This window comes from Dendrobates tinctorius, unplaced genomic scaffold, assembly GCF_039654945.1.
Source record: "Dendrobates tinctorius isolate UK_male_01 unplaced genomic scaffold, ASM3965494v1 ptg000254l, whole genome shotgun sequence".
Taxonomy (NCBI): Eukaryota; Metazoa; Chordata; class Amphibia; order Anura; family Dendrobatidae; genus Dendrobates; species Dendrobates tinctorius.
The window spans coordinates 2,189,514-2,212,488 of record NW_027361921.1 but is presented as its reverse complement, the minus strand read 5'-3'; the positions used below and the strand labels follow the sequence as shown (position 1 = coordinate 2,212,488).

General features: G+C 35.1%; 20 non-coding genes across 20 annotated transcripts; all 20 read left to right on the top strand.

Moving 5' to 3' along the window:
* Positions 1-1,525: 1,525 nt before the first annotated feature.
* Positions 1,526-1,599, top strand: TRNAT-UGU (transfer RNA threonine (anticodon UGU)). The gene has a single exon. It is a non-coding gene; the product is annotated as a tRNA-Thr (tRNA).
* A 726-nt stretch (positions 1,600-2,325) lies between these two features.
* Positions 2,326-2,399, top strand: TRNAT-UGU (transfer RNA threonine (anticodon UGU)). The gene has a single exon. It is a non-coding gene; the product is annotated as a tRNA-Thr (tRNA).
* Positions 2,400-3,929: 1,530 nt separating this feature from the next.
* TRNAT-UGU (transfer RNA threonine (anticodon UGU)) lies at positions 3,930-4,003 on the top strand. Its single transcript has one exon. It is a non-coding gene; the product is annotated as a tRNA-Thr (tRNA).
* Positions 4,004-4,729: 726 nt separating this feature from the next.
* Positions 4,730-4,803, top strand: TRNAT-UGU (transfer RNA threonine (anticodon UGU)). Its single transcript has one exon. It is a non-coding gene; the product is annotated as a tRNA-Thr (tRNA).
* Positions 4,804-6,333: 1,530 nt separating this feature from the next.
* TRNAT-UGU (transfer RNA threonine (anticodon UGU)) lies at positions 6,334-6,407 on the top strand. The gene has a single exon. It is a non-coding gene; the product is annotated as a tRNA-Thr (tRNA).
* A 726-nt stretch (positions 6,408-7,133) lies between these two features.
* TRNAT-UGU (transfer RNA threonine (anticodon UGU)) lies at positions 7,134-7,207 on the top strand. Its single transcript has one exon. It is a non-coding gene; the product is annotated as a tRNA-Thr (tRNA).
* Positions 7,208-7,935: 728 nt separating this feature from the next.
* Positions 7,936-8,009, top strand: TRNAT-UGU (transfer RNA threonine (anticodon UGU)). The gene has a single exon. It is a non-coding gene; the product is annotated as a tRNA-Thr (tRNA).
* A 726-nt stretch (positions 8,010-8,735) lies between these two features.
* Positions 8,736-8,809, top strand: TRNAT-UGU (transfer RNA threonine (anticodon UGU)). The gene has a single exon. It is a non-coding gene; the product is annotated as a tRNA-Thr (tRNA).
* Positions 8,810-11,137: 2,328 nt separating this feature from the next.
* TRNAT-UGU (transfer RNA threonine (anticodon UGU)) lies at positions 11,138-11,211 on the top strand. The gene has a single exon. It is a non-coding gene; the product is annotated as a tRNA-Thr (tRNA).
* A 728-nt stretch (positions 11,212-11,939) lies between these two features.
* On the top strand, positions 11,940-12,013 carry TRNAT-UGU (transfer RNA threonine (anticodon UGU)). Its single transcript has one exon. It is a non-coding gene; the product is annotated as a tRNA-Thr (tRNA).
* A 728-nt stretch (positions 12,014-12,741) lies between these two features.
* Positions 12,742-12,815, top strand: TRNAT-UGU (transfer RNA threonine (anticodon UGU)). Its single transcript has one exon. It is a non-coding gene; the product is annotated as a tRNA-Thr (tRNA).
* A 728-nt stretch (positions 12,816-13,543) lies between these two features.
* On the top strand, positions 13,544-13,617 carry TRNAT-UGU (transfer RNA threonine (anticodon UGU)). Its single transcript has one exon. It is a non-coding gene; the product is annotated as a tRNA-Thr (tRNA).
* Positions 13,618-15,143: 1,526 nt separating this feature from the next.
* Positions 15,144-15,217, top strand: TRNAT-UGU (transfer RNA threonine (anticodon UGU)). The gene has a single exon. It is a non-coding gene; the product is annotated as a tRNA-Thr (tRNA).
* Positions 15,218-16,745: 1,528 nt separating this feature from the next.
* Positions 16,746-16,819, top strand: TRNAT-UGU (transfer RNA threonine (anticodon UGU)). The gene has a single exon. It is a non-coding gene; the product is annotated as a tRNA-Thr (tRNA).
* A 728-nt stretch (positions 16,820-17,547) lies between these two features.
* TRNAT-UGU (transfer RNA threonine (anticodon UGU)) lies at positions 17,548-17,621 on the top strand. The gene has a single exon. It is a non-coding gene; the product is annotated as a tRNA-Thr (tRNA).
* A 728-nt stretch (positions 17,622-18,349) lies between these two features.
* On the top strand, positions 18,350-18,423 carry TRNAT-UGU (transfer RNA threonine (anticodon UGU)). The gene has a single exon. It is a non-coding gene; the product is annotated as a tRNA-Thr (tRNA).
* Positions 18,424-19,151: 728 nt separating this feature from the next.
* On the top strand, positions 19,152-19,225 carry TRNAT-UGU (transfer RNA threonine (anticodon UGU)). The gene has a single exon. It is a non-coding gene; the product is annotated as a tRNA-Thr (tRNA).
* Positions 19,226-20,761: 1,536 nt separating this feature from the next.
* Positions 20,762-20,835, top strand: TRNAT-UGU (transfer RNA threonine (anticodon UGU)). The gene has a single exon. It is a non-coding gene; the product is annotated as a tRNA-Thr (tRNA).
* Positions 20,836-21,561: 726 nt separating this feature from the next.
* TRNAT-UGU (transfer RNA threonine (anticodon UGU)) lies at positions 21,562-21,635 on the top strand. Its single transcript has one exon. It is a non-coding gene; the product is annotated as a tRNA-Thr (tRNA).
* A 726-nt stretch (positions 21,636-22,361) lies between these two features.
* TRNAT-UGU (transfer RNA threonine (anticodon UGU)) lies at positions 22,362-22,435 on the top strand. Its single transcript has one exon. It is a non-coding gene; the product is annotated as a tRNA-Thr (tRNA).
* The last annotated feature ends 540 nt before the right edge of the window (positions 22,436-22,975 follow it).

Below are 22,975 nucleotides of genomic sequence, written 5' to 3'. Positions count from 1 at the left end.
TTTTCATCTTCTCAAGAATAAGCTTCCTATCTTAAAGCAGGTGTTTTACCTGTGTGCAAACTCAAATTTGCCATTGTTCCAGCCCTACTGATAGTGCAATTGTGAGATTAAGAATCTCATCTAAATGCTGAAAAGGAAGTAAGATTGCTTCAAGCTTGACAACTTAACCAATGGATTTTATTTTGAAATGCCTCCACTTTCCGCACCTGACTCTCTAAGCAGTCTTTCCAATATATCACATCTTTTTGTGATGTAGACAAGTTGGTCAAAGAGCCTGTTTAGTAAACAGAATATCTTGATTTCGAATGTCAGCAGTGCTTTCCTTTCTTCATATCAGTTTGGGGCTGTTAGCCGAAAAAGAGGACTTTCACTTTTGTTTGACATCAAACATGTCTTTCCCAAAGCACTAATAAAGTGTAATTGAGAGAAAAAACTTTCTCCTTTTGAAATGCTCTAAAAGGAATTAGATGAAATAAGTTTCTTTAGAGAATATAGGATGGCTTCAAGCATTACAAATTAAAACCAGTGGAATTTGAGTAAAAAAAAAAATTTTGCTTTTGAAATGCTCTAAAAGGAATCAGATGAAATAACTTTCTTTAGAGAATATAGGATGGGCTCAAGCATTACAAATTAAAACCAGTGGAATTACACATTAGATGCTACAAATTTTCATAGCAGTTTTCGGAAAAAGCAGAATAATAAATATTCACCTACGGAACATGTGGTGCTTTGGCTTAGTTGGTTAAAGAGCCTGTCTTGTAAACAGGAGATCCTGAGTTCAACTCTCAGCAGTGCCTTGTTTTCATCTTCTCAAGAATAAGATTCCTATCTTAAAGCAGGTGTGTTTTACCTGTGTGCAAACTCAAGTTTGCCATTGTTCCAGCCCTACTGATAGTGCAATTGTGAGATTAAGAATCTCATCTAAATGCTGAAAAGGAAGTAACATTGCTTCAAGCTTGACAACTTAACCAATGGATTTTATTTTGAAATGCCTCCACTTTCCGCACCTGACTCTCTAAGCAGTCTTTCCAATATATCACATCTTTTTGTGATGTAGACAACTTGGTCAAAGAGCCTGTTTAGTAAACAGAAAATCTTGATTTCGAATGTCAGCAGTGCTTTCCTTTCTTCATGTCAGTTTGGGGCTGTTAGCCGAAAAAGAGGACTTTCACTTTTGTTTGACATCAAACATGTCTTTCCCAAAGCACTAATAAAGTGTAATTGAGAGAAAAAAACTTTCTGCTTTTGAAATGCTCTAAAAGGAATTAGATGAAATAAGTTTCTTTAGAGAATATAGGATGGCTTCAAGCATTACAAATTAAAACCAGTGGAATTTGAGTAAAAAAAAAAATTTTGCTTTTGAAATGCTCTAAAAGGAATCAGATGAAATAACTTTCTTTAGAGAATATAGGATGGGCTCAAGCATTACAAATTAAAACCAGTGGAATTACACATTAGATGCTACAAATTTTCATAGCAGTTTTCGGAAAAAGCAGAATAATAAATATTCACCTACGGAACATGTGGTGCTGTGGCTTAGTTGGTTAAAGCGCCTGTCTTGTAAACAGGAGATCCTGAGTTCAACTCTCAGCAGTACCTTGTTTTCATCTTCTCAAGAATAAGCTTCCTATCTTAAAGCACGTGTTTTACCTGTGTGCAAACTCAAATTTGCCATTGTTCCAGCCCTACTGATAGTGCAATTATGAGATTAAGAATCTCATCTAAATGCTGAAAAGGAAGTAAGATTGCTTCAAGCTTGACAACTTAACCAATGGATTTTATTTTGAAATGCCTCCACTTTCCGCACCTGACTCTCTAAGCAGTCTTTCCAATATATCACATCTTTTTGTGATGTAGACAAGTTGGTCAAAGAGCCTGTTTAGTAAACAGAAAATCTTGATTTCGAATGTCAGCAGTGCTTTCCTTTCTTCATGTCAGTTTGGGGCTGTTAGCCGAAAAAGAGGACTTTCACTTTTGTTTGACATCAAACATGTCTTTCCCAAAGCACTAATAAAGTGTAATTGAGAGAAAAAAACTTTCTGCTTTTGAAATGCTCTAAAAGGAATTAGATGAAATAAGTTTCTTTAGAGAATATAGGATGGCTTCAAGCATTACAAATTAAAACCAGTGGAATTTGAGTAAAAAAAAAAATTTTGCTTTTGAAATGCTCTAAAAGGAATCAGATGAAATAACTTTCTTTAGAGAATATAGGATGGGCTCAAGCATTACAAATTAAAACCAGTGGAATTACACATTAGATGCTACAAATTTTCATAGCAGTTTTCGGAAAAAGCAGAATAATAAATATTCATCTATGGAACATGTGGTGCTGTGGCTTAGTTGGTTAAAGCGCCTGTCTTGTAAACAGGAGATCCTGAGTTCAACTCTCAGCAGTACCTTGTTTTCATCTTCTCAAGAATAAGCTTCCTATCTTAAAGCAGGTGTGTTTTACCTGTGTGCAAACTCAAATTTGCCATTGTTCCAGCCCTACTGATAGTGCAATTGTGAGATTAAGAATCTCATCTAAATGCTGAAAAGGAAGTAAGATTGCTTCAAGCTTGACAACTTAACCAATGGATTTTATTTTGAAATGCCTCCACTTTCCGCACCTGACTCTCTAAGCAGTCTTTCCAATATATCACATCTTTTTGTGATGTAGACAAGTTGGTCAAAGAGCCTGTTTAGTAAACAGAAAATCTTGATTTCGAATGTCAGCAGTGCTTTCCTTTCTTCATGTCAGTTTGGGGCTGTTAGCCGAAAAAGAGGACTTTCACTTTTGTTTGACATCAAACATGTCTTTCCCAAAGCACTAATAAAGTGTAATTGAGAGAAAAAAACTTTCTGCTTTTGAAATGCTCTAAAAGGAATTAGATGAAATAAGTTTCTTTAGAGAATATAGGATGGCTTCAAGCATTACAAATTAAAACCAGTGGAATTTGAGTAAAAAAAAAAATTTTGCTTTTGAAATGCTCTAAAAGGAATCAGATGAAATAACTTTCTTTAGAGAATATAGGATGGGCTCAAGCATTACAAATTAAAACCAGTGGAATTACACATTAGATGCTACAAATTTTCATAGCAGTTTTCGGAAAAAGCAGAATAATAAATATTCACCTACGGAACATGTGGTGCTTTGGCTTAGTTGGTTAAAGAGCCTGTCTTGTAAACAGGAGATCCTGAGTTCAACTCTCAGCAGTGCCTTGTTTTCATCTTCTCAAGAATAAGATTCCTATCTTAAAGCAGGTGTGTTTTACCTGTGTGCAAACTCAAGTTTGCCATTGTTCCAGCCCTACTGATAGTGCAATTGTGAGATTAAGAATCTCATCTAAATGCTGAAAAGGAAGTAACATTGCTTCAAGCTTGACAACTTAACCAATGGATTTTATTTTGAAATGCCTCCACTTTCCGCACCTGACTCTCTAAGCAGTCTTTCCAATATATCACATCTTTTTGTGATGTAGACAAGTTGGTCAAAGAGCCTGTTTAGTAAACAGAAAATCTTGATTTCGAATGTCAGCAGTGCTTTCCTTTCTTCATGTCAGTTTGGGGCTGTTAGCCGAAAAAGAGGACTTTCACTTTTGTTTGACATCAAACATGTCTTTCCCAAAGCACTAATAAAGTGTAATTGAGAGAAAAAAACTTTCTGCTTTTGAAATGCTCTAAAAGGAATTAGATGAAATAAGTTTCTTTAGAGAATATAGGATGGCTTCAAGCATTACAAATTAAAACCAGTGGAATTTGAGTAAAAAAAAAAATTTTGCTTTTGAAATGCTCTAAAAGGAATCAGATGAAATAACTTTCTTTAGAGAATATAGGATGGGCTCAAGCATTACAAATTAAAACCAGTGGAATTACACATTAGATGCTACAAATTTTCATAGCAGTTTTCGGAAAAAGCAGAATAATAAATATTCACCTACGGAACATGTGGTGCTGTGGCTTAGTTGGTTAAAGCGCCTGTCTTGTAAACAGGAGATCCTGAGTTCAACTCTCAGCAGTACCTTGTTTTCATCTTCTCAAGAATAAGCTTCCTATCTTAAAGCAGGTGTTTTACCTGTGTGCAAACTCAAATTTGCCATTGTTCCAGCCCTACTGATAGTGCAATTGTGAGATTAAGAATCTCATCTAAATGCTGAAAAGGAAGTAAGATTGCTTCAAGCTTGACAACTTAACCAATGGATTTTATTTTGAAATGCCTCCACTTTCCGCACCTGACTCTCTAAGCAGTCTTTCCAATATATCACATCTTTTTGTGATGTAGACAAGTTGGTCAAAGAGCCTGTTTAGTAAACAGAAAATCTTGATTTCGAATGTCAGCAGTGCTTTCCTTTCTTCATGTCAGTTTGGGGCTGTTAGCCGAAAAAGAGGACTTTCACTTTTGTTTGACATCAAACATGTCTTTCCCAAAGCACTAATAAAGTGTAATTGAGAGAAAAAAACTTTCTGCTTTTGAAATGCTCTAAAAGGAATTAGATGAAATAAGTTTCTTTAGAGAATATAGGATGGCTTCAAGCATTACAAATTAAAACCAGTGGAATTTGAGTAAAAAAAAAAATTTTGCTTTTGAAATGCTCTAAAAGGAATCAGATGAAATAACTTTCTTTAGAGAATATAGGATGGGCTCAAGCATTACAAATTAAAACCAGTGGAATTACACATTAGATGCTACAAATTTTCATAGCAGTTTTCGGAAAAAGCAGAATAATAAATATTCACCTATGGAACATGTGGTGCTGTGGCTTAGTTGGTTAAAGCGCCTGTCTTGTAAACAGGAGATCCTGAGTTCAACTCTCAGCAGTACCTTGTTTTCATCTTCTCAAGAATAAGCTTCCTATCTTAAAGCAGGTGTGTTTTACCTGTGTGCAAACTCAAATTTGCCATTGTTCCAGCCCTACTGATAGTGCAATTGTGAGATTAAGAATCTCATCTAAATGCTGAAAAGGAAGTAAGATTGCTTCAAGCTTGACAACTTAACCAATGCATTTTATTTTGAAATGCCTCCACTTTCCGCACCTGACTCTCTAAGCAGTCTTTCCAATATATCACATCTTTTTGTGATGTAGACAAGTTGGTCAAAGAGCCTGTTTAGTAAACAGAAAATCTTGATTTCGAATGTCAGCAGTGCTTTCCTTTCTTCATGTCAGTTTGGGGCTGTTAGCCGAAAAAGAGGACTTTCACTTTTGTTTGACATCAAACATGTCTTTCCCAAAGCACTAATAAAGTGTAATTGAGAGAAAAAAACTTTCTGCTTTTGAAATGCTCTAAAAGGAATTAGATGAAATAAGTTTCTTTAGAGAATATAGGATGGCTTCAAGCATTACAAATTAAAACCAGTGGAATTTGAGTAAAAAAAAAAATTTTGCTTTTGAAATGCTCTAAAAGGAATCAGATGAAATAACTTTCTTTAGAGAATATAGGATGGGCTCAAGCATTACAAATTAAAACCAGTGGAATTACACATTAGATGCTACAAATTTTCATAGCAGTTTTCGGAAAAAGCAGAATAATAAATATTCACCTACGGAACATGTGGTGCTTTGGCTTAGTTGGTTAAAGAGCCTGTCTTGTAAACAGGAGATCCTGAGTTCAACTCTCAGCAGTGCCTTGTTTTCATCTTCTCAAGAATAAGATTCCTATCTTAAAGCAGGTGTGTTTTACCTGTGTGCAAACTCAAGTTTGCCATTGTTCCAGCCCTACTGATAGTGCAATTGTGAGATTAAGAATCTCATCTAAATGCTGAAAAGGAAGTAACATTGCTTCAAGCTTGACAACTTAACCAATGGATTTTATTTTGAAATGCCTCCACTTTCCGCACCTGACTCTCTAAGCAGTCTTTCCAATATATCACATCTTTTTGTGATGTAGACAACTTGGTCAAAGAGCCTGTTTAGTAAACAGAAAATCTTGATTTCGAATGTCAGCAGTGCTTTCCTTTCTTCATGTCAGTTTGGGGCTGTTAGCCGAAAAAGAGGACTTTCACTTTTGTTTGACATCAAACATGTCTTTCCCAAAGCACTAATAAAGTGTAATTGAGAGAAAAAAACTTTCTGCTTTTGAAATGCTCTAAAAGGAATTAGATGAAATAAGTTTCTTTAGAGAATATAGGATGGCTTCAAGCATTACAAATTAAAACCAGTGGAATTTGAGTAAAAAAAAAAATTTTGCTTTTGAAATGCTCTAAAAGGAATCAGATGAAATAACTTTCTTTAGAGAATATAGGATGGGCTCAAGCATTACAAATTAAAACCAGTGGAATTACACATTAGATGCTACAAATTTTCATAGCAGTTTTCGGAAAAAGCAGAATAATAAATATTCACCTACGGAACATGTGGTGCTGTGGCTTAGTTGGTTAAAGCGCCTGTCTTGTAAACAGGAGATCCTGAGTTCAACTCTCAGCAGTACCTTGTTTTCATCTTCTCAAGAATAAGCTTCCTATCTTAAAGCACGTGTTTTACCTGTGTGCAAACTCAAATTTGCCATTGTTCCAGCCCTACTGATAGTGCAATTATGAGATTAAGAATCTCATCTAAATGCTGAAAAGGAAGTAAGATTGCTTCAAGCTTGACAACTTAACCAATGGATTTTATTTTGAAATGCCTCCACTTTCCGCACCTGACTCTCTAAGCAGTCTTTCCAATATATCACATCTTTTTGTGATGTAGACAAGTTGGTCAAAGAGCCTGTTTAGTAAACAGAAAATCTTGATTTCGAATGTCAGCAGTGCTTTCCTTTCTTCATGTCAGTTTGGGGCTGTTAGCCGAAAAAGAGGACTTTCACTTTTGTTTGACATCAAACATGTCTTTCCCAAAGCACTAATAAAGTGTAATTGAGAGAAAAAAACTTTCTGCTTTTGAAATGCTCTAAAAGGAATTAGATGAAATAAGTTTCTTTAGAGAATATAGGATGGCTTCAAGCATTACAAATTAAAACCAGTGGAATTTGAGTAAAAAAAAAAATTTTGCTTTTGAAATGCTCTAAAAGGAATCAGATGAAATAACTTTCTTTAGAGAATATAGGATGGGCTCAAGCATTACAAATTAAAACCAGTGGAATTACACATTAGATGCTACAAATTTTCATAGCAGTTTTCGGAAAAAGCAGAATAATAAATATTCATCTATGGAACATGTGGTGCTGTGGCTTAGTTGGTTAAAGCGCCTGTCTTGTAAACAGGAGATCCTGAGTTCAACTCTCAGCAGTACCTTGTTTTCATCTTCTCAAGAATAAGCTTCCTATCTTAAAGCAGGTGTGTTTTACCTGTGTGCAAACTCAAATTTGCCATTGTTCCAGCCCTACTGATAGTGCAATTGTGAGATTAAGAATCTCATCTAAATGCTGAAAAGGAAGTAAGATTGCTTCAAGCTTGACAACTTAACCAATGCATTTTATTTTGAAATGCCTCCACTTTCCGCACCTGACTCTCTAAGCAGTCTTTCCAATATATCACATCTTTTTGTGATGTAGACAAGTTGGTCAAAGAGCCTGTTTAGTAAACAGAAAATCTTGATTTCGAATGTCAGCAGTGCTTTCCTTTCTTCATGTCAGTTTGGGGCTGTTAGCCGAAAAAGAGGACTTTCACTTTTGTTTGACATCAAACATGTCTTTCCCAAAGCACTAATAAAGTGTAATTGAGAGAAAAAAACTTTCTGCTTTTGAAATGCTCTAAAAGGAATTAGATGAAATAAGTTTCTTTAGAGAATATAGGATGGCTTCAAGCATTACAAATTAAAACCAGTGGAATTTGAGTAAAAAAAAAAATTTTGCTTTTGAAATGCTCTAAAAGGAATCAGATGAAATAACTTTCTTTAGAGAATATAGGATGGGCTCAAGCATTACAAATTAAAACCAGTGGAATTACACATTAGATGCTACAAATTTTCATAGCAGTTTTCGGAAAAAGCAGAATAATAAATATTCACCTACGGAACATGTGGTGCTGTGGCTTAGTTGGTTAAAGCGCCTGTCTTGTAAACAGGAGATCCTGAGTTCAACTCTCAGCAGTACCTTGTTTTCATCTTCTCAAGAATAAGCTTCCTATCTTAAAGCACGTGTTTTACCTGTGTGCAAACTCAAATTTGCCATTGTTCCAGCCCTACTGATAGTGCAATTGTGAGATTAAGAATCTCATCTAAATGCTGAAAAGGAAGTAAGATTGCTTCAAGCTTGACAACTTAACCAATGGATTTTATTTTGAAATGCCTCCACTTTCCGCACCTGACTCTCTAAGCAGTCTTTCCAATATATCACATCTTTTTGTGATGTAGACAACTTGGTCAAAGAGCCTGTTTAGTAAACAGAAAATCTTGATTTCGAATGTCAGCAGTGCTTTCCTTTCTTCATGTCAGTTTGGGGCTGTTAGCCGAAAAAGAGGACTTTCACTTTTGTTTGACATCAAACATGTCTTTCCCAAAGCACTAATAAAGTGTAATTGAGAGAAAAAAACTTTCTGCTTTTGAAATGCTCTAAAAGGAATTAGATGAAATAAGTTTCTTTAGAGAATATAGGATGGCTTCAAGCATTACAAATTAAAACCAGTGGAATTTGAGTAAAAAAAAAAATTTTGCTTTTGAAATGCTCTAAAAGGAATCAGATGAAATAACTTTCTTTAGAGAATATAGGATGGGCTCAAGCATTACAAATTAAAACCAGTGGAATTACACATTAGATGCTACAAATTTTCATAGCAGTTTTCGGAAAAAGCAGAATAATAAATATTCACCTACCGAACATGTGGTGCTGTGGCTTAGTTGGTTAAAGCGCCTGTCTTGTAAACAGGAGATCCTGAGTTCAACTCTCAGCAGTACCTTGTTTTCATCTTCTCAAGAATAAGCTTCCTATCTTAAAGCACGTGTTTTACCTGTGTGCAAACTCAAATTTGCCATTGTTCCAGCCCTACTGATAGTGCAATTATGAGATTAAGAATCTCATCTAAATGCTGAAAAGGAAGTAAGATTGCTTCAAGCTTGACAACTTAACCAATGGATTTTATTTTGAAATGCCTCCACTTTCCGCACCTGACTCTCTAAGCAGTCTTTCCAATATATCACATCTTTTTGTGATGTAGACAAGTTGGTCAAAGAGCCTGTTTAGTAAACAGAAAATCTTGATTTCGAATGTCAGCAGTGCTTTCCTTTCTTCATGTCAGTTTGGGGCTGTTAGCCGAAAAAGAGGACTTTCACTTTTGTTTGACATCAAACATGTCTTTCCCAAAGCACTAATAAAGTGTAATTGAGAGAAAAAAACTTTCTGCTTTTGAAATGCTCTAAAAGGAATTAGATGAAATAAGTTTCTTTAGAGAATATAGGATGGCTTCAAGCATTACAAATTAAAACCAGTGGAATTTGAGTAAAAAAAAAAATTTTGCTTTTGAAATGCTCTAAAAGGAATCAGATGAAATAACTTTCTTTAGAGAATATAGGATGGGCTCAAGCATTACAAATTAAAACCAGTGGAATTACACATTAGATGCTACAAATTTTCATAGCAGTTTTCGGAAAAAGCAGAATAATAAATATTCATCTATGGAACATGTGGTCCTGTGGCTTAGTTGGTTAAAGCGCCTGTCTTGTAAACAGGAGATCCTGAGTTCAACTCTCAGCAGTACCTTGTTTTCATCTTCTCAAGAATAAGCTTCCTATCTTAAAGCAGGTGTGTTTTACCTGTGTGCAAACTCAAATTTGCCATTGTTCCAGCCCTACTGATAGTGCAATTGTGAGATTAAGAATCTCATCTAAATACTGAAAAGGAAGTAAGATTGCTTCAAGCTTGACAACTTAACCAATGGATTTTATTTTGAAATGCCTCCACTTTCCGCACCTGACTCTCTAAGCAGTCTTTCCAATATATCACATCTTTTTGTGATGTAGACAAGTTGGTCAAAGAGCCTGTTTAGTAAACAGAAAATCTTGATTTCGAATGTCAGCAGTGCTTTCCTTTCTTCATGTCAGTTTGGGGCTGTTAGCCGAAAAAGAGGACTTTCACTTTTGTTTGACATCAAACATGTCTTTCCCAAAGCACTAATAAAGTGTAATTGAGAGAAAAAAACTTTCTGCTTTTGAAATGCTCTAAAAGGAATTAGATGAAATAAGTTTCTTTAGAGAATATAGGATGGCTTCAAGCATTACAAATTAAAACCAGTGGAATTTGAGTAAAAAAAAATTTTTTGCTTTTGAAATGCTCTAAAAGGAATCAGATGAAATAACTTTCTTTAGAGAATATAGGATGGGCTCAAGCATTACAAATTAAAACCAGTGGAATTACACATTAGATGCTACAAATTTTCATAGCAGTTTTCAGAAAAAGCAGAATAATAAATATTCACCTACCGAACATGTGGTGCTGTGGCTTAGTTGGTTAAAGTGCCTGTCTTGTAAACAGGAGATCCTGAGTTCAACTCTCAGCAGTACCTTGTTTTCATCTTCTCAAGAATAAGCTTCCTATCTTAAAGCACGTGTTTTACCTGTGTGCAAACTCAAATTTGCCATTGTTCCAGCCCTACTGATAGTGCAATTATGAGATTAAGAATCTCATCTAAATGCTGAAAAGGAAGTAAGATTGCTTCAAGCTTGACAACTTAACCAATGGATTTTATTTTGAAATGCCTCCACTTTCCGCACCTGACTCTCTAAGCAGTCTTTCCAATATATCACATCTTTTTGTGATGTAGACAAGTTGGTCAAAGAGCCTGTTTAGTAAACAGAAAATCTTGATTTCGAATGTCAGCAGTGCTTTCCTTTCTTCATGTCAGTTTGGGGCTGTTAGCCGAAAAAGAGGACTTTCACTTTTGTTTGACATCAAACATGTCTTTCCCAAAGCACTAATAAAGTGTAATTGAGAGAAAAAAACTTTCTGCTTTTGAAATGCTCTAAAAGGAATTAGATGAAATAAGTTTCTTTAGAGAATATAGGATGGCTTCAAGCATTACAAATTAAAACCAGTGGAATTTGAGTAAAAAAAAAAATTTTGCTTTTGAAATGCTCTAAAAGGAATCAGATGAAATAACTTTCTTTAGAGAATATAGGATGGGCTCAAGCATTACAAATTAAAACCAGTGGAATTACACATTAGATGCTACAAATTTTCATAGCAGTTTTCGGAAAAAGCAGAATAATAAATATTCATCTATGGAACATGTGGTGCTGTGGCTTAGTTGGTTAAAGCGCCTGTCTTGTAAACAGGAGATCCTGAGTTCAACTCTCAGCAGTACCTTGTTTTCATCTTCTCAAGAATAAGCTTCCTATCTTAAAGCAGGTGTGTTTTACCTGTGTGCAAACTCAAATTTGCCATTGTTCCAGCCCTACTGATAGTGCAATTGTGAGATTAAGAATCTCATCTAAATGCTGAAAAGGAAGTAAGATTGCTTCAAGCTTGACAACTTAACCAATGGATTTTATTTTGAAATGCCTCCACTTTCCGCACCTGACTCTCTAAGCAGTCTTTCCAATATATCACATCTTTTTGTGATGTAGACAAGTTGGTCAAAGAGCCTGTTTAGTAAACAGAAAATCTTGATTTCGAATGTCAGCAGTGCTTTCCTTTCTTCATGTCAGTTTGGGGCTGTTAGCCGAAAAAGAGGACTTTCACTTTTGTTTGACATCAAACATGTCTTTCCCAAAGCACTAATAAAGTGTAATTGAGAGAAAAAAACTTTCTGCTTTTGAAATGCTCTAAAAGGAATTAGATGAAATAAGTTTCTTTAGAGAATATAGGATGGCTTCAAGCATTACAAATTAAAACCAGTGGAATTTGAGTAAAAAAAAAAATTTTGCTTTTGAAATGCTCTAAAAGGAATCAGATGAAATAACTTTCTTTAGAGAATATAGGATGGGCTCAAGCATTACAAATTAAAACCAGTGGAATTACACATTAGATGCTACAAATTTTCATAGCAGTTTTCGGAAAAAGCAGAATAATAAATATTCACCTATGGAACATATGGTGCTGTGGCTTAGTTGGTTAAAGCGCCTGTCTTGTAAACAGGAGATCCTGAGTTCAACTCTCAGCAGTACCTTGTTTTCATCTTCTCAAGAATAAGCTTCCTATCTTAAAGCAGGTGTGTTTTACCTGTGTGCAAACTCAAATTTGCCATTGTTCCAGCCCTACTGATAGTGCAATTGTGAGATTAAGAATCTCATCTAAATGCTGAAAAGGAAGTAAGATTGCTTCAAGCTTGACAACTTAACCAATGGATTTTATTTTGAAATGCCTCCACTTTCCGCACCTGACTCTCTAAGCAGTCTTTCCAATATATCACATCTTTTTGTGATGTAGACAAGTTGGTCAAAGAGCCTGTTTAGTAAACAGAAAATCTTGATTTCGAATGTCAGCAGTGCTTTCCTTTCTTCATGTCAGTTTGGGGCTGTTAGCCGAAAAAGAGGACTTTCACTTTTGTTTGACATCAAACATGTCTTTCCCAAAGCACTAATAAAGTGTAATTGAGAGAAAAAAACTTTCTGCTTTTGAAATGCTCTAAAAGGAATTAGATGAAATAAGTTTCTTTAGAGAATATAGGATGGCTTCAAGCATTACAAATTAAAACCAGTGGAATTTGAGTAAAAAAAAAAATTTTGCTTTTGAAATGCTCTAAAAGGAATCAGATGAAATAACTTTCTTTAGAGAATATAGGATGGGCTCAAGCATTACAAATTAAAACCAGTGGAATTACACATTAGATGCTACAAATTTTCATAGCAGTTTTCGGAAAAAGCAGAATAATAAATATTCATCTATGGAACATGTGGTGCTGTGGCTTAGTTGGTTAAAGCGCCTGTCTTGTAAACAGGAGATCCTGAGTTCAACTCTCAGCAGTACCTTGTTTTCATCTTCTCAAGAATAAGCTTCCTATCTTAAAGCAGGTGTGTTTTACCTGTGTGCAAACTCAAATTTGCCATTGTTCCAGCCCTACTGATAGTGCAATTGTGAGATTAAGAATCTCATCTAAATGCTGAAAAGGAAGTAAGATTGCTTCAAGCTTGACAACTTAACCAATGGATTTTATTTTGAAATGCCTCCACTTTCCGCACCTGACTCTCTAAGCAGTCTTTCCAATATATCACATCTTTTTGTGATGTAGACAAGTTGGTCAAAGAGCCTGTTTAGTAAACAGAAAATCTTGATTTCGAATGTCAGCAGTGCTTTCCTTTCTTCATGTCAGTTTGGGGCTGTTAGCCGAAAAAGAGGACTTTCACTTTTGTTTGACATCAAACATGTCTTTCCCAAAGCACTAATAAAGTGTAATTGAGAGAAAAAAACTTTCTGCTTTTGAAATGCTCTAAAAGGAATTAGATGAAATAAGTTTCTTTAGAGAATATAGGATGGCTTCAAGCATTACAAATTAAAACCAGTGGAATTTGAGTAAAAAAAAAAATTTTGCTTTTGAAATGCTCTAAAAGGAATCAGATGAAATAACTTTCTTTAGAGAATATAGGATGGGCTCAAGCATTACAAATTAAAACCAGTGGAATTACACATTAGATGCTACAAATTTTCATAGCAGTTTTCGGAAAAAGCAGAATAATAAATATTCACCTACGGAACATGTGGTGCTGTGGCTTAGTTGGTTAAAGCGCCTGTCTTGTAAACAGGAGATCCTGAGTTCAACTCTCAGCAGTACCTTGTTTTCATCTTCTCAAGAATAAGCTTCCTATCTTAAAGCACGTGTTTTACCTGTGTGCAAACTCAAATTTGCCATTGTTCCAGCCCTACTGATAGTGCAATTGTGAGATTAAGAATCTCATCTAAATGCTGAAAAGGAAGTAAGATTGCTTCAAGCTTGACAACTTAACCAATGGATTTTATTTTGAAATGCCTCCACTTTCCGCACCTGACTCTCTAAGCAGTCTTTCCAATATATCACATCTTTTTGTGATGTAGACAACTTGGTCAAAGAGCCTGTTTAGTAAACAGAAAATCTTGATTTCGAATGTCAGCAGTGCTTTCCTTTCTTCATGTCAGTTTGGGGCTGTTAGCCGAAAAAGAGGACTTTCACTTTTGTTTGACATCAAACATGTCTTTCCCAAAGCACTAATAAAGTGTAATTGAGAGAAAAAAACTTTCTGCTTTTGAAATGCTCTAAAAGGAATTAGATGAAATAAGTTTCTTTAGAGAATATAGGATGGCTTCAAGCATTACAAATTAAAACCAGTGGAATTTGAGTAAAAAAAAAAATTTTGCTTTTGAAATGCTCTAAAAGGAATCAGATGAAATAACTTTCTTTAGAGAATATAGGATGGGCTCAAGCATTACAAATTAAAACCAGTGGAATTACACATTAGATGCTACAAATTTTCATAGCAGTTTTCGGAAAAAGCAGAATAATAAATATTCACCTACCGAACATGTGGTGCTGTGGCTTAGTTGGTTAAAGCGCCTGTCTTGTAAACAGGAGATCCTGAGTTCAACTCTAAGCAGTACCTTGTTTTCATCTTCTCAAGAATAAGCTTCCTATCTTAAAGCACGTGTTTTACCTGTGTGCAAACTCAAATTTGCCATTGTTCCAGCCCTACTGATAGTGCAATTATGAGATTAAGAATCTCATCTAAATGCTGAAAAGGAAGTAAGATTGCTTCAAGCTTGACAACTTAACCAATGGATTTTATTTTGAAATGCCTCCACTTTCCGCACCTGACTCTCTAAGCAGTCTTTCCAATATATCACATCTTTTTGTGATGTAGACAAGTTGGTCAAAGAGCCTGTTTAGTAAACAGAAAATCTTGATTTCGAATGTCAGCAGTGCTTTCCTTTCTTCATGTCAGTTTGGGGCTGTTAGCCGAAAAAGAGGACTTTCACTTTTGTTTGACATCAAACATGTCTTTCCCAAAGCACTAATAAAGTGTAATTGAGAGAAAAAAACTTTCTGCTTTTGAAATGCTCTAAAAGGAATTAGATGAAATAAGTTTCTTTAGAGAATATAGGATGGCTTCAAGCATTACAAATTAAAACCAGTGGAATTTGAGTAAAAAAAAAAAATTTGCTTTTGAAATGCTCTAAAAGGAATCAGATGAAATAACTTTCTTTAGAGAATATAGGATGGGCTCAAGCATTACAAATTAAAACCAGTGGAATTACACATTAGATGCTACAAATTTTCATAGCAGTTTTCGGAAAAAGCAGAATAATAAATATTCATCTATGGAACATGTGGTGCTGTGGCTTAGTTGGTTAAAGCGCCTGTCTTGTAAACAGGAGATCCTGAGTTCAACTCTCAGCAGTACCTTGTTTTCATCTTCTCAAGAATAAGCTTCCTATCTTAAAGCAGGTGTGTTTTACCTGTGTGCAAACTCAAATTTGCCATTGTTCCAGCCCTACTGATAGTGCAATTGTGAGATTAAGAATCTCATCTAAATGCTGAAAAGGAAGTAAGATTGCTTCAAGCTTGACAACTTAACCAATGGATTTTATTTTGAAATGCCTCCACTTTCCGCACCTGACTCTCTAAGCAGTCTTTCCAATATATCACATCTTTTTGTGATGTAGACAAGTTGGTCAAAGAGCCTGTTTAGTAAACAGAAAATCTTGATTTCGAATGTCAGCAGTGCTTTCCTTTCTTCATGTCAGTTTGGGGCTGTTAGCCGAAAAAGAGGACTTTCACTTTTGTTTGACATCAAACATGTCTTTCCCAAAGCACTAATAAAGTGTAATTGAGAGAAAAAAACTTTCTGCTTTTGAAATGCTCTAAAAGGAATTAGATGAAATAAGTTTCTTTAGAGAATATAGGATGGCTTCAAGCATTACAAATTAAAACCAGTGGAATTTGAGTAAAAAAAAATTTTTTGCTTTTGAAATGCTCTAAAAGGAATCAGATGAAATAACTTTCTTTAGAGAATATAGGATGGGCTCAAGCATTACAAATTAAAACCAGTGGAATTACACATTAGATGCTACAAATTTTCATAGCAGTTTTCGGAAAAAGCAGAATAATAAATATTCACCTACCGAACATGTGGTGCTGTGGCTTAGTTGGTTAAAGTGCCTGTCTTGTAAACAGGAGATCCTGAGTTCAACTCTCAGCAGTACCTTGTTTTCATCTTCTCAAGAATAAGCTTCCTATCTTAAAGCACGTGTTTTACCTGTGTGCAAACTCAAATTTGCCATTGTTCCAGCCCTACTGATAGTGCAATTATGAGATTAAGAATCTCATCTAAATGCTGAAAAGGAAGTAAGATTGCTTCAAGCTTGACAACTTAACCAATGGATTTTATTTTGAAATGCCTCCACTTTCCGCACCTGACTCTCTAAGCAGTCTTTCCAATATATCACATCTTTTTGTGATGTAGACAAGTTGGTCAAAGAGCCTGTTTAGTAAACAGAAAATCTTGATTTCGAATGTCAGCAGTGCTTTCCTTTCTTCATGTCAGTTTGGGGCTGTTAGCCGAAAAAGAGGACTTTCACTTTTGTTTGACATCAAACATGTCTTTCCCAAAGCACTAATAAAGTGTAATTGAGAGAAAAAAACTTTCTGCTTTTGAAATGCTCTAAAAGGAATTAGATGAAATAAGTTTCTTTAGAGAATATAGGATGGCTTCAAGCATTACAAATTAAAACCAGTGGAATTTGAGTAAAAAAAAAAATTTTGCTTTTGAAATGCTCTAAAAGGAATCAGATGAAATAACTTTCTTTAGAGAATATAGGATGGGCTCAAGCATTACAAATTAAAACCAGTGGAATTACACATTAGATGCTACAAATTTTCATAGCAGTTTTCGGAAAAAGCAGAATAATAAATATTCATCTATGGAACATGTGGTGCTGTGGCTTAGTTGGTTAAAGCGCCTGTCTTGTAAACAGGAGATCCTGAGTTCAACTCTCAGCAGTACCTTGTTTTCATCTTCTCAAGAATAAGCTTCCTATCTTAAAGCAGGTGTGTTTTACCTGTGTGCAAACTCAAATTTGCCATTGTTCCAGCCCTACTGATAGTGCAATTGTGAGATTAAGAATCTCATCTAAATGCTGAAAAGGAAGTAAGATTGCTTCAAGCTTGACAACTTAACCAATGGATTTTATTTTGAAATGCCTCCACTTTCCGCACCTGACTCTCTAAGCAGTCTTTCCAATATATCACATCTTTTTGTGATGTAGACAAGTTGGTCAAAGAGCCTGTTTAGTAAACAGAAAATCTTGATTTCGAATGTCAGCAGTGCTTTCCTTTCTTCATGTCAGTTTGGGGCTGTTAGCCGAAAAAGAGGACTTTCACTTTTGTTTGACATCAAACATGTCTTTCCCAAAGCACTAATAAAGTGTAATTGAGAGAAAAAAACTTTCTGCTTTTGAAATGCTCTAAAAGGAATTAGATGAAATAAGTTTCTTTAGAGAATATAGGATGGCTTCAAGCATTACAAATTAAAACCAGTGGAATTTGAGTAAAAAAAAAAATTTTGCTTTTGAAATGCTCTAAAAGGAATCAGATGAAATAACTTTCTTTAGAGAATATAGGATGGGCTCAAGCATTACAAATTAAAACCAGTGGAATTACACATTAGATGCTACAAATTTTCATAGCAGTTTTCGGAAAAAGCAGAATAATAAATATTCACCTATGGAACATATGGTGCTGTGGCTTAGTTGGTTAAAGCGCCTGTCTTGTAAACAGGAGATCCTGAGTTCAACTCTCAGCAGTACCTTGTTTTCATCTTCTCAAGAATAAGCTTCCTATCTTAAAGCAGGTGTGTTTTACCTGTGTGCAAACTCAAATTTGCCATTGTTCCAGCCCTACTGATAGTGCAATTGTGAGATTAAGAATCTCATCTAAATGCTGAAAAGGAAGTAAGATTGCTTCAAGCTTGACAACTTAACCAATGGATTTTATTTTGAAATGCCTCCACTTTCCGCACCTGACTCTCTAAGCAGTCTTTCCAATATATCACATCTTTTTGTGATGTAGACAAGTTGGTCAAAGAGCCTGTTTAGTAAACAGAAAATCTTGATTTCGAATGTCAGCAGTGCTTTCCTTTCTTCATGTCAGTTTGGGGCTGTTAGCCGAAAAAGAGGACTTTCACTTTTGTTTGACATCAAACATGTCTTTCCCAAAGCACTAATAAAGTGTAATTGAGAGAAAAAAACTTTCTGCTTTTGAAATGCTCTAAAAGGAATTAGATGAAATAAGTTTCTTTAGAGAATATAGGATGGCTTCAAGCATTACAAATTAAAACCAGTGGAATTTGAGTAAAAAAAAAAATTTTGCTTTTGAAATGCTCTAAAAGGAATCAGATGAAATAACTTTCTTTAGAGAATATAGGATGGGCTCAAGCATTACAAATTAAAACCAGTGGAATTACACATTAGATGCTACAAATTTTCATAGCAGTTTTCGGAAAAAGCAGAATAATAAATATTCATCTATGGAACATGTGGTGCTGTGGCTTAGTTGGTTAAAGCGCCTGTCTTGTAAACAGGAGATCCTGAGTTCAACTCTCAGCAGTACCTTGTTTTCATCTTCTCAAGAATAAGCTTCCTATCTTAAAGCAGGTGTGTTTTACCTGTGTGCAAACTCAAATTTGCCATTGTTCCAGCCCTACTGATAGTGCAATTGTGAGATTAAGAATCTCATCTAAATGCTGAAAAGGAAGTAAGATTGCTTCAAGCTTGACAACTTAACCAATGGATTTTATTTTGAAATGCCTCCACTTTCCGCACCTGACTCTCTAAGCAGTCTTTCCAATATATCACATCTTTTTGTGATGTAGACAAGTTGGTCAAAGAGCCTGTTTAGTAAACAGAAAATCTTGATTTCGAATGTCAGCAGTGCTTTCCTTTCTTCATGTCAGTTTGGGGCTGTTAGCCGAAAAAGAGGACTTTCACTTTTGTTTGACATCAAACATGTCTTTCCCAAAGCACTAATAAAGTGTAATTGAGAGAAAAAAACTTTCTGCTTTTGAAATGCTCTAAAAGGAATTAGATGAAATAAGTTTCTTTAGAGAATATAGGATGGCTTCAAGCATTACAAATTAAAACCAGTGGAATTTGAGTAAAAAAAAAAATTTTGCTTTTGAAATGCTCTAAAAGGAATCAGATGAAATAACTTTCTTTAGAGAATATAGGATGGGCTCAAGCATTACAAATTAAAACCAGTGGAATTACACATTAGATGCTACAAATTTTCATAGCAGTTTTCGGAAAAAGCAGAATAATAAATATTCACCTATGGAACATATGGTGCTGTGGCTTAGTTGGTTAAAGCGCCTGTCTTGTAAACAGGAGATCCTGAGTTCAACTCTCAGCAGTACCTTGTTTTCATCTTCTCAAGAATAAGCTTCCTATCTTAAAGCAGGTGTGTTTTACCTGTGTGCAAACTCAAATTTGCCATTGTTCCAGCCCTACTGATAGTGCAATTGTGAGATTAAGAATCTCATCTAAATGCTGAAAAGGAAGTAAGATTGCTTCAAGCTTGACAACTTAACCAATGGATTTTATTTTGAAATGCCTCCACTTTCCGCACCTGACTCTCTAAGCAGTCTTTCCAATATATCACATCTTTTTGTGATGTAGACAAGTTGGTCAAAGAGCCTGTTTAGTAAACAGAAAATCTTGATTTCGAATGTCAGCAGTGCTTTCCTTTCTTCATGTCAGTTTGGGGCTGTTAGCCGAAAAAGAGGACTTTCACTTTTGTTTGACATCAAACATGTCTTTCCCAAAGCACTAATAAAGTGTAATTGAGAGAAAAAAACTTTCTGCTTTTGAAATGCTCTAAAAGGAATTAGATGAAATAAGTTTCTTTAGAGAATATAGGATGGCTTCAAGCATTACAAATTAAAACCAGTGGAATTTGAGTAAAAAAAAAAATTTTGCTTTTGAAATGCTCTAAAAGGAATCAGATGAAATAACTTTCTTTAGAGAATATAGGATGGGCTCAAGCATTACAAATTAAAACCAGTGGAATTACACATTAGATGCTACAAATTTTCATAGCAGTTTTCGGAAAAAGCAGAATAATAAATATTCACCTATGGAACATGTGGTGCTGTGGCTTAGTTGGTTAAAGCGCCTGTCTTGTAAACAGGAGTTCAACTCTCTGAGTTCAACTCTCAGCAGTACCTTGTTTTCATCTTCTCAAGAATAAGCTTCCTATCTTAAAGCAGGTGTGTTTTACCTGTGTGCAAACTCAAATTTGCCATTGTTCCAGCCCTACTGATAGTGCAATTGTGAGATTAAGAATCTCATCTAAATGCTGAAAAGGAAGTAAGATTGCTTCAAGCTTGACAACTTAACCAATGGATTTTATTTTGAAATGCCTCCACTTTCCGCACCTGACTCTCTAAGCAGTCTTTCCAATATATCACATCTTTTTGTGATGTAGACAAGTTGGTCAAAGAGCCTGTTTAGTAAACAGAAAATCTTGATTTCGAATGTCAGCAGTGCTTTCCTTTCTTCATGTCAGTTTGGGGCTGTTAGCCGAAAAAGAGGACTTTCACTTTTGTTTGACATCAAACATGTCTTTCCCAAAGCACTAATAAAGTGTAATTGAGAGAAAAAAACTTTCTGCTTTTGAAATGCTCTAAAAGGAATTAGATGAAATAAGTTTCTTTAGAGAATATAGGATGGCTTCAAGCATTACAAATTAAAACCAGTGGAATTTGAGTAAAAAAAAAATTTTTGCTTTTGAAATGCTCTAAAAGGAATCAGATGAAATAACTTTCTTTAGAGAATATAGGATGGGCTCAAGCATTACAAATTAAAACCAGTGGAATTACACATTAGATGCTACAAATTTTCATAGCAGTTTTCGGAAAAAGCAGAATAATAAATATTCACCTACGGCACATGTGGTGCTGTGGCTTAGTTGGTTAAAGCGCCTGTCTTGTAAACAGGAGATCCTGAGTTCAACTCTCAGCAGTACCTTGTTTTCATCTTCTCAAGAATAAGCTTCCTATCTTAAAGCAGGTGTTTTACCTGTGTGCAAACTCAAATTTGCCATTGTTCCAGCCCTACTGATAGTGCAATTGTGAGATTAAGAATCTCATCTAAATGCTGAAAAGGAAGTAAGATTGCTTCAAGCTTGACAACTTAACCAATGGATTTTATTTTGAAATGCCTCCACTTTCCGCACCTGACTCTCTAAGCAGTCTTTCCAATATATCACATCTTTTTGTGATGTAGACAAGTTGGTCAAAGAGCCTGTTTAGTAAACAGAAAATCTTGATTTCGAATGTCAGCAGTGCTTTCCTTTCTTCATGTCAGTTTGGGGCTGTTAGCCGAAAAAGAGGACTTTCACTTTTGTTTGACATCAAACATGTCTTTCCCAAAGCACTAATAAAGTGTAATTGAGAGAAAAAAACTTTCTGCTTTTGAAATGCTCTAAAAGGAATTAGATGAAATAAGTTTCTTTAGAGAATATAGGATGGCTTCAAGCATTACAAATTAAAACCAGTGGAATTTGAGTAAAAAAAAAATTTTTGCTTTTGAAATGCTCTAAAAGGAATCAGATGAAATAACTTTCTTTAGAGAATATAGGATGGGCTCAAGCATTACAAATTAAAACCAGTGGAATTACACATTAGATGCTACAAATTTTCATAGCAGTTTTCGGAAAAAGCAGAATAATAAATATTCACCTACGGCACATGTGGTGCTGTGGCTTAGTTGGTTAAAGCGCCTGTCTTGTAAACAGGAGATCCTGAGTTCAACTCTCAGCAGTACCTTGTTTTCATCTTCTCAAGAATAAGCTTCCTATCTTAAAGCAGGTGTTTTACCTGTGTGCAAACTCAAATTTGCCATTGTTCCAGCCCTACTGATAGTGCAATTGTGAGATTAAGAATCTCATCTAAATGCTGAAAAGGAAGTAAGATTGCTTCAAGCTTGACAACTTAACCAATGGATTTTATTTTGAAATGCCTCCACTTTCCGCACCTGACTCTCTAAGCAGTCTTTCCAATATATCACATCTTTTTGTGATGTAGACAAGTTGGTCAAAGAGCCTGTTTAGTAAACAGAAAATCTTGATTTCGAATGTCAGCAGTGCTTTCCTTTCTTCATGTCAGTTTGGGGCTGTTAGCCGAAAAAGAGGACTTTCACTTTTGTTTGACATCAAACATGTCTTTCCCAAAGCACTAATAAAGTGTAATTGAGAGAAAAAAACTTTCTGCTTTTGAAATGCTCTAAAAGGAATTAGATGAAATAAGTTTCTTTAGAGAATATAGGATGGCTTCAAGCATTACAAATTAAAACCAGTGGAATTTGAGTAAAAAAAAAAATTTTGCTTTTGAAATGCTCTAAAAGGAATCAGATGAAATAACTTTCTTTAGAGAATATAGGATGGGCTCAAGCATTACAAATTAAAACCAGTGGAATTACACATTAGATGCTACAAATTTTCATAGCAGTTTTCGGAAAAAGCAGAATAATAAATATTCACCTATGGAACATGTGGTGCTGTGGCTTAGTTGGTTAAAGCGCCTGTCTTGTAAACAGGAGATCCTGAGTTCAACTCTCAGCAGTACCTTGTTTTCATCTTCTCAAGAATAAGCTTCCTATCTTAAAGCAGGTGTGTTTTACCTGTGTGCAAACTCAAATTTGCCATTGTTCCAGCCCTACTGATAGTGCAATTGTGAGATTAAGAATCTCATCTAAATGCTGAAAAGGAAGTAAGATTGCTTCAAGCTTGACAACTTAACCAATGGATTTTATTTTGAAATGCCTCCACTTTCCGCACCTGACTCTCTAAGCAGTCTTTCCAATATATCACATCTTTTTGTGATGTAGACAAGTTGGTCAAAGAGCCTGTTTAGTAAACAGAAAATCTTGATTTCGAATGTCAGCAGTGCTTTCCTTTCTTCATGTCAGTTTGGGGCTGTTAGCCGAAAAAGAGGACTTTCACTTTTGTTTGACATCAAACATGTCTTTCCCAAAGCACTAATAAAGTGTAATTGAGAGAAAAAAACTTTCTGCTTTTGAAATGCTCTAAAAGGAATTAGATGAAATAAGTTTCTTTAGAGAATATAGGATGGCTTCAAGCATTACAAATTAAAACCAGTGGAATTTG